A 12,859-nucleotide genomic window follows, 5' to 3' on the forward strand; every position below is an offset into this window, starting at 1 on the left:
ACTGGGTTACATATTGTATTTCTGAACTTCAGTTTGTAAGGAAGTCCAGCAGGAAAGGGGAAGAACTCATACTGCAACTAGACATGACGTTTGAGACGGAGACTTTAATTCAACACAGACTGGTTTCACCCCAGAGCCAAAAACAGCAGATGGGCAACCCCAGAAATCCCACAGCTGAAGAAATGTTTAAGTTAGTTCCTCAAATACCTCTTTCCTTTCCTCAATGGATGTGGTATCTGCAAAAATACCACCACTGGAATTATCCATTGAGATCTACTTTACAGAGCTTAAGGTTACAATCTGACAATTGAAAATTGATGTCACACCAGTTCTGATGGGCATCTTGGGAGAAAGTCTGGCTTCAGCAATCTATTTGCAAAGGAAAGACAAACAGCTCTGAACAATATATGTTAGAATGTGCCCTGACCACAAAATTTAGTTCAGACCCCCACTTTTGGCAAGTCAGGGAATAGTCCGATTTCCAACATGTATTAAGTGAATGCCACCTGAACTGATTTGGGTCCAAAATGAAAGCTTGATTTGGAAATTCACAAATTCAAATGTGAAAGGAAAACAATGTTAGTCTGAACTTAAACAGGCTTGTCTCAGTCTGTATTTTCTAGGCTAATTTACATCTTTCATTAGTTGGAATTTTCATAATAGATATAAGGTATGCCCATATGGGCCAAATGGACTGGTTTACCCCTGCCATTGTGCCATCTTCAAGATGCAAGGCCAAAGGCCCAATTTGTCTATAGACTGTCTTCATTAGGAAGAGTAGTTTTGTAGTGAATCCAGACCAGCTCTGTGTTAAAGTGAATTTAAAAGTTCGTCATTTACCCAGATCTGGAATGGAGTACATTTGTGGACTTTACAGATGTGTAAAATGTGTAAATCCCTGACTGCCATTATAAATTAATAAAAGACTATAATATGTATAGTGCTTTCTGTTTGTTAGAAGTAGATAAGATCTGGAGACCTACTAGACCCTTTTGTGGGAGTGATGGCTGCCAAAATTCAGTGGAACAGTTCAGGAATGTTTTCTACACCATGCTTTTTTATTTTTTATTTTTTTAAAAGGGAGCTGCCAATATTTAACTCCTTTAGAGAATAGGATGAAATTTACAGCTGGATCCAAATCCTCGCTTGGTGTGTCCCAGAGAAAAGGGGGGGGGGGGGAACCCGCTTCAATAGAGAACAAGATTCTTTTCCTGACTTTTTTGGAGAAATCTTCAGTATTTTTAGACTGATCATTGCACATTTCTTTAATTTTTTTTATTAAAACTTTCTTCAAATTATATCATACAAAAGCTTGCAATCATAAGACAATGGTATAAAAAGTTTCATGTCATTAAAAAACTTTCCTTATTAAAGTTTTACACAATTCAATTCATTTAAAATAAATTTGACCATAAAGAACAGTGGCTAGATGGAGGAGAAACGGATGTAAAATTTGTATTAATGTAATCTATAAGAGGAGACCATTTTTCCTGAACAGGTCTTTGATTTTGTTGTTTTGAGTTATATTTCATATTATATGTTAATTTCTCCATAAGCCATTGATCCCAAACTCTTTTCCATCAGTATCCAGTGATACAAGACCTGCTTTCCAATTATTAGCCACTTCTAGACAAGCTGCTGTCAGCAAAAAAGATGTCAACTTTCTATTTTATTTTTTTTTAAGATTTATTACCTTTTGTGTATATTGAAAATAACAAAACAGCTGGGCAAAAAAAATAGTTTTTGTTTTGTAATTGAAGCAGTTTGGTTGATCACATCATACCAGAAGTGAGTAATTTTGGAACAGTGTAGCCACATATGGATATAAGTCCCTAAGACTGGACAGCCTCTCCAACACAGAGGTGATATAGATTTTATCATCTGTGGTTTCCTAACAGGGGTCAGATACCATTTATGTACTAGCTTTAGAAAGTTCTCTCTGGTTAAAGCTGATCTTGACACAGATGATGACCAAATAGCACACCAGTCTGATTCTGGAATTGATATATCTACTAGTTCACTTTCCCACAATGTTTTGATACATAGGGTATCATGATATGAATTCAACAAGATTAGATGATATATTTGAGAGACTGAACCTTTACTATTTCCAACAGGATCATTGCATAAAATTTCGAGAAAATTGAAAAGCTGTGAAATATAATTGAAGATCTGGTATGGCTAACCCCCCCCCCCCCATTTTTGAGGAAAGGAATCTGATAGTTTGAGAGAAACAAGTTTTTTTATTATCAAAAATATATGAATTAATCAATCTTTGCCACTTTTTAATTCTCAAGGTCGAAGGAGACATAGGTATCATGTGGAATAGAAAAAAAAGGTGTGGAACAATAAACATTTTCACAAATGCAATTCTCCCTAAAATCGAGAGGAATAGATGTTTCCATCCTTTTAATTTTGTAATAATCCAACTAGTAGCATTTCTTTAAATGCACCAACTTTAAACCATCAATAAATATTCAGTAAATAAATTATCTCTACCTTGTCACAGAGCTTACTAAAAAAGGAGAGGTATTGGATGGATTGTTGGTGACCTTTAGATCAATTAGTCTTCTTCTTTGTATTTGCCGTGGGCCCTTTCATAGCACTATAATTCCACTTTAATTGCTATGGCAACATCCTATGGAATGTTGGGATTTGGAGTTTGGTGAGACTCTAGATATCTCTGGTCATGAATTCTAAATACACCTCTCTAAACTGCAAATCCCAGGATTCCATAGGATCTTTCCATGGCAGGTAATGTGGAATCACAGTGCTATATTTGTGTAATGTGAAAGAGCCCTTTGTCTCTGTTTGCTTAGCTGCACAAAATAAGAAAAATGATAGTTCTGTATAGACAATTTTGGGGCAAATTCGAGAATATACATCCAGGGGAAAATCATTTGATGTCACTAATTGATCTTGGAAGTGGGATCTTTTGCATGGTCTTATGAATCTTTAACAATCCATCCCTGTGTTGAGAAAACCAGAGTCCAACTGTGTGTTCTTTCCCCATATACTCCCTTAATTTGTAGAATTCAAAGATATAGCAGTGTTAGCCTGTAGAATCAGTATGTAGAGATATCTTGTAGCACCTTGGAAACTAACTGAAATAAAGAAGTTGGCAGCATGAGCTTTCATAGACTTCAGTCTGCTTCCTCAGATGCATCTGTAAACTGAAGTCTATGAAAGCTCATACTGCCAACTTCTTTATTTCAGTTAGTCTCAAAAGTGCTACAAGATTTCCATTAATTTGTAGTCCCTTCCTCTGATTGATGAAGACTGTCATTTTTCTGGAACACCAGCATTTAGAATTTGGGGATTCTCCTATATGCTTTTCTTCCTAAGCTTTGTAGGGATTTTTAAGGTTACACATTTAAAGGTGGCCCTAAGAAAGTCACTTTGAAAAATTCAGAAGAATAGGCACAACATTTTTGAGCGTGTGGAAGGGAATTCATTTCAGGAGGAGAAATGGTTTGCTTTCCTTTAGTCCTCATGGGTTCCTGGGGTTGTTATTTTTTCCCCCAGTTTGGGGGGAAAATATGGAAATTATTTATGTCATAGAGGTATTCCAACTAAAAAAGGCTGCAAGAGTTCAGTAGGAAAGAATGCAGGAGCTTAGGAATTATGACAAAAGAAGCACAGTTTAATACTTCTGTTTTCTTTCCAGTTGGCATCAGTGATACAAAAACTGCAAGGTAAATCTACATCCCCCCTAAACCCCAGAAGGCTTTTTTCAGAATTAAGGGTGGGTGTTGCAGCAGAGTATGTCACCTTCCTAGGTTTTCTGAGAGGCCAGCATGGCACCACAGATCCTGGAAGCTGCCCTGATGTAGAATGGGAGAAGCAGAAGGCATTGACTCTCCAGCATTTTCCAAACAAGTACCAACATTACATTCCCCTATGTCCGACAGATTCCATGAAAGTTCCTACTTGTGGGAAAGCAAACTACCAAAGTGCACTTGGACCTGGGCCTCAAAATATATTAGTGCAGCATCTCTATCCAAATTCACTGATATGGGAAATTTTTTATAAAACAATCTACTGGGATTAGAACTTTTGAGTCCGAAAGTTGCACCTTCTTCTGCCCTGCTTCTCTTTATCCTGTTATTTTCCTTATAAGCAGTGCTTGTGGGGAAGAGGGTTTTGCTTTTGCTTTTAAAAATTTTTTGAACTATCATATCTCGGGAAAAGGTCTAGGAGAACTTGAAAATTCATACCGTTTTTGCACTACTTTGGTAACATATCATTAATCCTAACAACAAATATTGACTTATTCTCACTTTCATTTTTCCTCATAGATCACATAGATACTTAGAACACGTAGCTTTTAAACCACGATTACACCAGGAAAGAAGCGCCATTATCCATACTTGCATCAACTCTAAATGTTTCCATTTTATTTTTACTAGCATAACAGCTGGAAGAATCTGGCTCATGCAATAGACATAATAATAATAATAATAATAATACAATCCGAATCCTCAACCCCCCCCCCCTTAAAATATAATTGAACAATGTAGAATTTAAAACATAAAACATACTTAAAAACAATACAATAACTGTGGTGAAGTCAGAGGTCAGCAATTAGATATAGCTGGAAAACTATTCAGGAAAGGCCTGCCGGAAGAGATCCGTCTTTATAGCTTTTTAAAAGCTGTTTAGAGTGGTAATATGACGGATCTCGTCTGGCAGGCCATTCCACAATCTTAGTTTGCAAAGGGATCATGTAACACCTTTGAGACTAAGTGAGTGAAAGAAATTGTAGCATAAGCTTTCATAGATATCTGCTTCCTCAGATGCATGGAGTGAACTGGTGCCCAGGAAGGAGCTTTATAATCAGACTCCAGTGTGCCCACATCATACGTAGGTGTGCCTTACACGGCCTTCAGCTTATGCTGAAAGCCGCACACTGGAAAAGGCAATAGCGCACACACCATGTGCACAAGCCCCATTGTTTTCAACGAGGCTCAAGCATTCATGGAATTTCCCTTATGTGGGGTGGATGGGTGGAACAGATCCCCTACATAAGGGAAGGGCATACTGTATATGAATAGCCATAGAAATTCAAACGTGTGTATGGTGGTGAGATGACAAATTCAGTTTTAATGATGATCATTGAAGGCCATATTTAGGAGGAAAGATGTTGTCTAAGGACAGGATGGGTGGATGACCATATGAATGGTGGAGGGAGCTTTGGAATGCTGTTTGTACAGGTTCTGGAGGCAGAAAGGAGATGTGATAAACTGGCCAAGAGTGTTCTCATGAGGTTGGGATTTTAACCCCTGTTATAGTATGTCTAGTGTGCCAGAGCCATTGTATCTGTTTAACCCACTGTTGGGATTGGAATCTGCAGATATATCACATTTCAGCTGTTTCTAACCTTCATTTATAGTCCCCCCCCCTGCAAAGGCCCACTGTCCTGAGGTCAGAGATGGAATGCCTAGAAAGACTGAAGTGTTATTCCAATTCCTAATATTTGATTTATGTCCATTCATCCTCTGGCACAGAGACTGACCGGTTTGCCTGTGATGGAATGTTGATGGGTATTGTTGACAGTGGGTGGCATATACCACATTAGAGGATGAGCAAGTAAAAGTTCCTCTGATGTTGTGGGTTATTGGTGACATTTTCTGAGTAGATATGTGTGGGAAGAGTTGACATCTGAGTTTGTGGCAGGTTCTTTTACCCATTTCCCCATCTCTGGTGTGAGTTCTGAAAATGAGTAACTGTTTGAAGTTGGTGCTCCGTAGGCAAGTATAGGCCTACACCAAGACCCTTTTGGGGAAAATGTTGTCCAAAATAGGTTATCCTTCAGTGATGATATGTCTGAGTGGTCTCAGTTGGGAGCTGTATATGATCATTAATGAGGTTCTGTAATTTATTGTCTTCAGTCTGTTCTGTAATAAATTGATCCTGGGTACAAGTCTTGCCTTGTTTATTTATATTTTTTTTACTTCATATGGTGGATGCTATAGCTTGAGGCATGTGTGTTGCAATTCTATGAATTTGGTGTGCCTGTCCTGTGGGTCTGAGCAGTTGTGAATGCATTGGTGGGCTTGGCTATACACTATGTGTTTGGTAGTGTGTTCAGGGTGGAAACTGGAAACATTTAAGTACCTGTCACATTCTGTGGCTTTGCAATGTAGAGCCGAGTCCAGAAAGAGGATGTTTTTTGTAGATTTTTCCAGGCTGAGATTGATGGTGTAGTGGAAACTGTTGAAATTTTGGTGGAATGTCTTGAGTGACTCATCTTACAGCTACATGACTGCCACTTAAAACTGAATCTCTAGCTCAGCTGATATAATAATAATAATAATAATAATAATAATAATAATAGATGTATTTCTAGCCTGCCCTATCATGGGGAATCCGGGCGGGTTACAACAGTAAAATACATCACGGTTACAATAAAATCCAAAAAAAGAAAAAAACCAATCCCTATGCCTACCCCCCAATCCCAATGCTAAAGCAGGATTAAACAATCATAATATAAAAACAGTAGAACAATAAAAACATTTGATTAAAATTTGGAGGAAAATAGGCAGACAAGGGATTTTCGTAGTCGTGATCATGTTCATGTCAAGTTCGTATCCAGATCTCTATACCTATATCTCTATATCTCAATATCTAAGGAGGGGTAACTAAGTTGGAAAGGCCTGCTGGAAGAGATCCGTCTTGAGTGCTTTCTTAAAAGCTGTCAGAGTGGAAATGTGGCGGATCTCCTCCGACAGGTCGTTCCATAGCTTTGGAGCAGCAGTAGAAAAGGCCCTCTGGGAAACTGATGTCAACCTAGATCTTTTTGGCTGTAATAAATTCTTCCCAGAGGACCTTAGTGTGCAGGACGGACAGGAGGGAAGAAGGCATTCTTTCAAGTATTCTGGACCCAAGCCATGAAGGGCTTTAAAGGTAATCACCAACACCTTGTACCTTGCCTGGAAATTAATTGGCAGCCAGTGGAGGGACTTCAAGACTGGTGTTATATGATCATTTCTAGAAGTCCCCATGATCAATCTGGCTGCCATGTTTTGTAACAGCTGAAGTTGCTGAACTTTGTTCAAGGATAGCCCCAGGTAGAGCACGTTACAGTCCAATCGAGAGGTTACCAGTGCATGAACTATTGTTTCAAGGTCCCTTGGCTCCAGGAAGGGGCGCAGTTGGCATATCAGCCGAAGCTGATAACAGGTGCTCCTGACTGTCGCATCCACCTGCGCTGTCAGCCGGAGCAACGAGTCAAGGAGCAACCCCAAACTGCGGACAGAGTCCTTCAGGGGAAGTGTGAGCCCATCTAGAACTGGCTGACACAGCTCCATTCCCGGATTCGGGGTTCCTACAGCAAGTACTTCCGTCTTACCTGAATTCAGCTTGAGTGGTTTTCCCTCATCCAGTCCATTACTGCCCCAAGACAGGCATTCAGAGGAGAGATGTCATGTTTTTCAAACCCAGGACCTGCTTTAAAATAAATAATTGACAGTTGCCTGAGTCAGTACTGTGGTTAATGAGGAATGGAAAGGAACAGCATACATCCTAGCAAGATGCAAGTTGATTCTTTAACACCTTTCCTATTTATGGACCATTCTAATTGTTTCTTAGCTTTATAGGCACACACTATGGCCACCATAACAGTGTTTGGTATTTTCTCATTCCCTGCTCCTTAATTTTTGTACAACCATGTGTGGAGAATCTGAAAGCTTTTGCATGGATGTAAATGCTCTTGCCCTTGCAGGAATGTCCTTCTTTGAGTGAGATCATAACATTTTGCACATTCTTGATTTTTCACATATTGGAACATTTTTTTTGGGGGGGGGGGGAAGTTAATGCAAAAAGCTTGCACCCCAAACCAAAAACCCACAGGCTTTTCATGCAAAACACATTGTGTGTGTCTGTGTGCATGCACGTGTGCATGTGTGTGCACCAATGGATCTCTCACATGCACAAAAATCCCAACACATGAAAAATCTGGTGGTAGTTAACTATATAGTCAGTAGGGTATTGTGATGTGTATGGACACCCTTTTCAACATGGATGAGAAATTTTCAAAGTATTCTTTACATTCCAAAATATAGTGTCAGGATCATAGTCCAAATGTGTTCCTGCCATACTTAAATATTGCCATGTTTATTGCTCTGCTTGAACATATATGTGTAAATATGGGATGATGGCTTATGCTTTCCTATTGGTGAGGCTGGGGGAAGTATAGATTGTGTATCAGGTATGATCTGGGATAATGAAAAGATGTGGGGGGAGGAAGTATGATTTGCCAATTACCAAGTTCATTCTTGTGGGAATCTAGAACTCTAAGTTTATTAGAAAAACTGGGGGAAATTCCTAATTCCAGACAACAACAGTGTATAGCGATTTACTCTGCTTGCTGAATAAAGCTTTTCTGAATCTACTGGAGGCTTGTGTTCCTAAGGTAAAATTAGCCTGTATATCACATATAGTTTATTACCTTTCAGTTCCCTCTCAACTTTTCACTACCCACACTGGAAAAATGGTTCAGGAGAAGAGGTGGACATAAGGGGAAACTGTGCAGAGACATATGGGACGTCATTATATTAAATATAATCGGAAATTTCTTCCCATCAGTGAAATGAATGGTATTAACGGTCAATTCCCTTGTGTGAGCAGTGCATAAATATGCTCTGATAATATCTTTAGACACTCGCTTTGTAGATGCTATTATGGTCTAGAACTTCCAATAAGGAAAGTTAATACAATTCTAAAAGACGCAAAGGTTAACAAGATAAAAATGACTTTATGCCCAAACTAGCATGTGAAGGGGAAAAATCTCCTGTCTTGTTGCGTGCAACAGAACTCTGAACATCAATTTAAGCTGTTATAGAGGATCAGTAGATTCAGAGATTGGAAAATAATGATCCCATCAAATTACTAATGATGATGTACCAGAGTTAAAATGAAATCTTCTGTAACTGACCGTGGGCTGAATGATGTTTGAAAGTTGATGACAAATTAATAGGTTCCAGTACACTGTGCCAGAGATATTTTTTTTCCTGCAGAGAAGCCCTTAATTAACTGCCAAATTGCCCATAGCCTGTCTCCTGTTGACCATTCTTGCTAATTATTTACTGGGAATCTGTGTCCATTCTATTGTGATTTCCAGGCTCATGTATGATCTTCATTTTGTTATGCTGCATCAGGAGCATTTGGATAACTTTAGAACTCCAGTTTCTTACATGAAGACATTTTGTAAGGATGATGGTGGTGGCAATGACAATGCCCACATATTCCTTTCTTATATTGTCCTTTTAGTTCTCATTTTTCACCATTTCCTCCTGCCCTCCAGTGTGCCTCTTATTCTGTTTCCCTTGCCAAAGCATATACTAAAGGAGATTATATTTTCATGGCACATAGAAAACTTTATACCTTGGACCCTAACTAGGTTTAAACAAAATGGTTTATTTTATGAATGGATGATCCACATGAGGTTCTTGTGGGGATAGGGGACCAAATGATGTCATTGCTTCTCCCAAATAAGAATCCAACCCTCCAAAGGCAACGTTCCTTCAGTCCCCACATTTATAGCATTGGTAAATATGACTGCCCCTTTTCTTTGGATTGTCTATACTATATTTCAACATGCTGAACTGAAATTTTATTTTCATCAAAAGGGCAGAGATTTCACTGGGGACAATGTCCTCATCCCACCCATTCCCACCCCCATAGGTTCCTGCCAGATTATGTTCCATATACAGACTTTAAAAAAAAAGAAGGAAGAGAAATCAAAGAAAATGATAAATCAGTGAAAATCATATGGCCTCTTTCATTTCCTGGAACTTTGCTTGAGTACAACTCTGCTAAGGGGATACTCCCACTAGACCTGGAGGGAAACCCATTCAGATTATGTTTTGAGATGGACTCACCTTATGTTATCCATTTACTCCTCTAGAGTTCCTCTATCATCAGACACCAGGACTCACTGTGTTGCTTCAATAGCCGACTCCCAATGGCCGTTGCATTTCAGGGGCAATAGACAATGCATCTAGTTCCACAGCCATGTTTGTATTTTCCCCACCATTGGCTTCCTACAAGAAAAAATGTCAATGTTTCCATAACCAGAAACAAATGTTATGTTTCCATAGCCAGGTAGACACTAAAGAAACCTTCCGCTAGGGTCCTGTGGAGGTCTCAGCAGGTGATGTCACCAATCTGCACCTGATTATGAGAAGATAGCCAAATGCTTATCTGCTTTCCTCTGTTCTCCGCCTGCAACAGGGAGGCCTGATGGTGCAGTGGTTAAATGCCAGTACTGCAACCACAAGGTTGTGAGTTCAATCCCAGGGCTCCATGTTGACTCAGCCTTCCATCCTTTCATAGGTTGGTAAATTGAGTACCCAGCTTGTTGGGAGCAACTGGCTTACAGATTGTAAACCATTTAGAGAGTGCTGAGTTCACTGATAAGCAGCATAGAAATATGCATGCTGCAACAAAGTGGGATTTTTAGGGGGGGATATCATGGATTCATGTGGGGACTTTGGTCATTGCAGAGGGAGGAATGGGATACCAAGCACTGCAACAGCTATACACAAACATAAAGTGGAATTATGCCTGTGTGTATCTTTAACAGGATATTAAGCACTGAGAGAAACTGAAAATGGATTAGCCTTTCCCTTGCTGCAGTGAGAAGGAGCATATTCAGACCATGAACCTGTGTACTTTGATGTTGACAACAGGAAAAATGGCAGCAGAGATGGTATGCAGATGGTGTGGCTGATAACTTCTCAGCCATTTCAGAGGCCATTCTGAAAATATTCAAATGGCCATTCCAGTCTTGCAGTGTTGGCCTGGGAGCAGAGATATGAAGCTATGAACCACTGCTCCATGTGCCTCAGGCACTGTCAGATGCATCCTCATGCAAGTATCTAATTAGCACAACCAATGCTTCAACTAATAATTATGCCAATTATACCCCAAAAGGCTTCTATCATCAGGATTCTAGTTCATGCCATCTGTACACAATTTTCATTTATGTTGCAGTCTGTGTATGTGTGTATATGTGCCCTCAAGTCACTTGTCAACTTAAGGGGATTCTATGACTTTTATAGGGTCTCTTTATATTCAGGGATGGTTTTGCCAATTACTTCTCTGAAATATAGCATAAATCACTTGGTATTCATTGGTGGTCTCCCATGCAAGTACTAAACAGGGCTGACCATGCTTACCTTTCAAGATCAGACAGGATTTGGCATCCTTAGGGTACATGGGGGTAATATAAGAGTGGCCAACTGTACCAGAGCAGGGGGGCACTTTTGTACCTGGGATCCTCTGAGGCCCTGAAAGACTATAGAAAAATGAACACCCCTCAAAAGGGCCAGTTCTAGTTATCAAAAAATGGATGTGGTGTGTGTGTGTGTGTGTGTGTGTGTTGAACAGTACAGGGAGATCTTGCAACCAATTTAAAGGGGAAAATGTTGCCCCTGAACTCTTCCAGAAGATCATCCTATTTTTGGGTCAGGAAAAAAAGTTGGTGTAGGCATTCTGGAACTGTCAAAGGCCACAAAAACATCTTGAGGGGCTACTGCTGTGCTTCATTTGCCCACCACAATATAAAATGTAATAATAGCTCCTCAAGGCAGACTCTCCTATTTCATTAGCAATAATAAAGACAGAATGGAAACTCAGTCAGTGATAAATGTTTCTTAGGCCTATGCAAAAATAAGACCCAATTGTAGATCATGCAAATTAGATTAGAAATTACAATTGAATTTGTTTTGTCTTGATTTGTTTGCATCATAGATGTGTTATGCATTAAAAATAAATACATCTTACATTGTAGTCACAGGCAAAAGATAGGTAGCACAGGCCTGGCCAATCGGTAAGTCCATTTTTATGAATGTGATTTGTCCACCAAATTTAATTTAATTTTGTGCAATTACATAAGAAATGATTTAGGAAAACAAAGTTGGGGGTTGAGAAATGAGTGTAGCAAATGCACAGTAATGCAAAAATGAACTGAGAATACAAAATTTCCAAAGAGGCAGTTCAAGCTTATATAATTTACTTGGTCTATGATAATTTTCATAGGGAGTTTTGGTCAAAATGTTCCACGTTTCTGGACAGAAATGCACAATGTGTTTGGCACTAAGACAGTGCACATGCTGCTCAAAGTCCTCCAACTTGATTTTTTGTTCTGTTCTTACAGGTTGAGCAATAGAAAAAAATGCTGGCTGAAATTAACTGAATTCCTTGTGTGCACAGGCCAGAATATTCCAGAGTGTATCCTCAGAGTTGCCTCAGTTCCCCTCCATTTCCTGGTCCTTCATTTCCAAACTGCAGAAGGTCCAAAACTTCTATTTCCATGTCATGGCAGCTGTCTACAGCTGTCCTGCTGAGACAACCAGTGCATATATCCAGTGGCATCCCTGCACCGGGTGTAACCTGGTGTGGGGCGTGAGGCTTCTGAGGGGCAGAGCTTCCCTGTGCATGCTCCCATCTTCCACACCTGTGCACACCTGTGCACACCTGTGAGCTTCCCCTTGCACTGTCCCAAAGGGGTTAGCATGGAAGGAGCATGCACAGGGGTGCAGGGACAACATGGGAGGGGAGCACACACAGGGACAGCACAGGGGGCACAAGTGGGGGAACACAGGAGGGTGGGAGTGCATGTGGAGGTGGTGCAGGAAGTTGGGAGCATGAGTGCGTGCCATAGGGGATGGGACCATGCTACAGGGGGGTGCAGGAGGGTGTGAGCACACTAAGGGAAAGCACAGGCAGAGCACAGGGGATGGACCAACCTGGTATCACCCCCTTTCTGGGGTGTCACCTGGTGCAGGCCACAGCACTGCACCTCTAGTGATACCACTGTATCAATCAGTGCCAGGAGCCACTTGCTTTTGGGGTC

Source organism: Sceloporus occidentalis, unplaced genomic scaffold, assembly GCF_023333645.1.
Source record: "Sceloporus occidentalis isolate IW3139 unplaced genomic scaffold, rSceOcc1.0.p SCAF_7, whole genome shotgun sequence".
Lineage (NCBI taxonomy): Eukaryota > Metazoa > Chordata > Lepidosauria > Squamata > Phrynosomatidae > Sceloporus > Sceloporus occidentalis.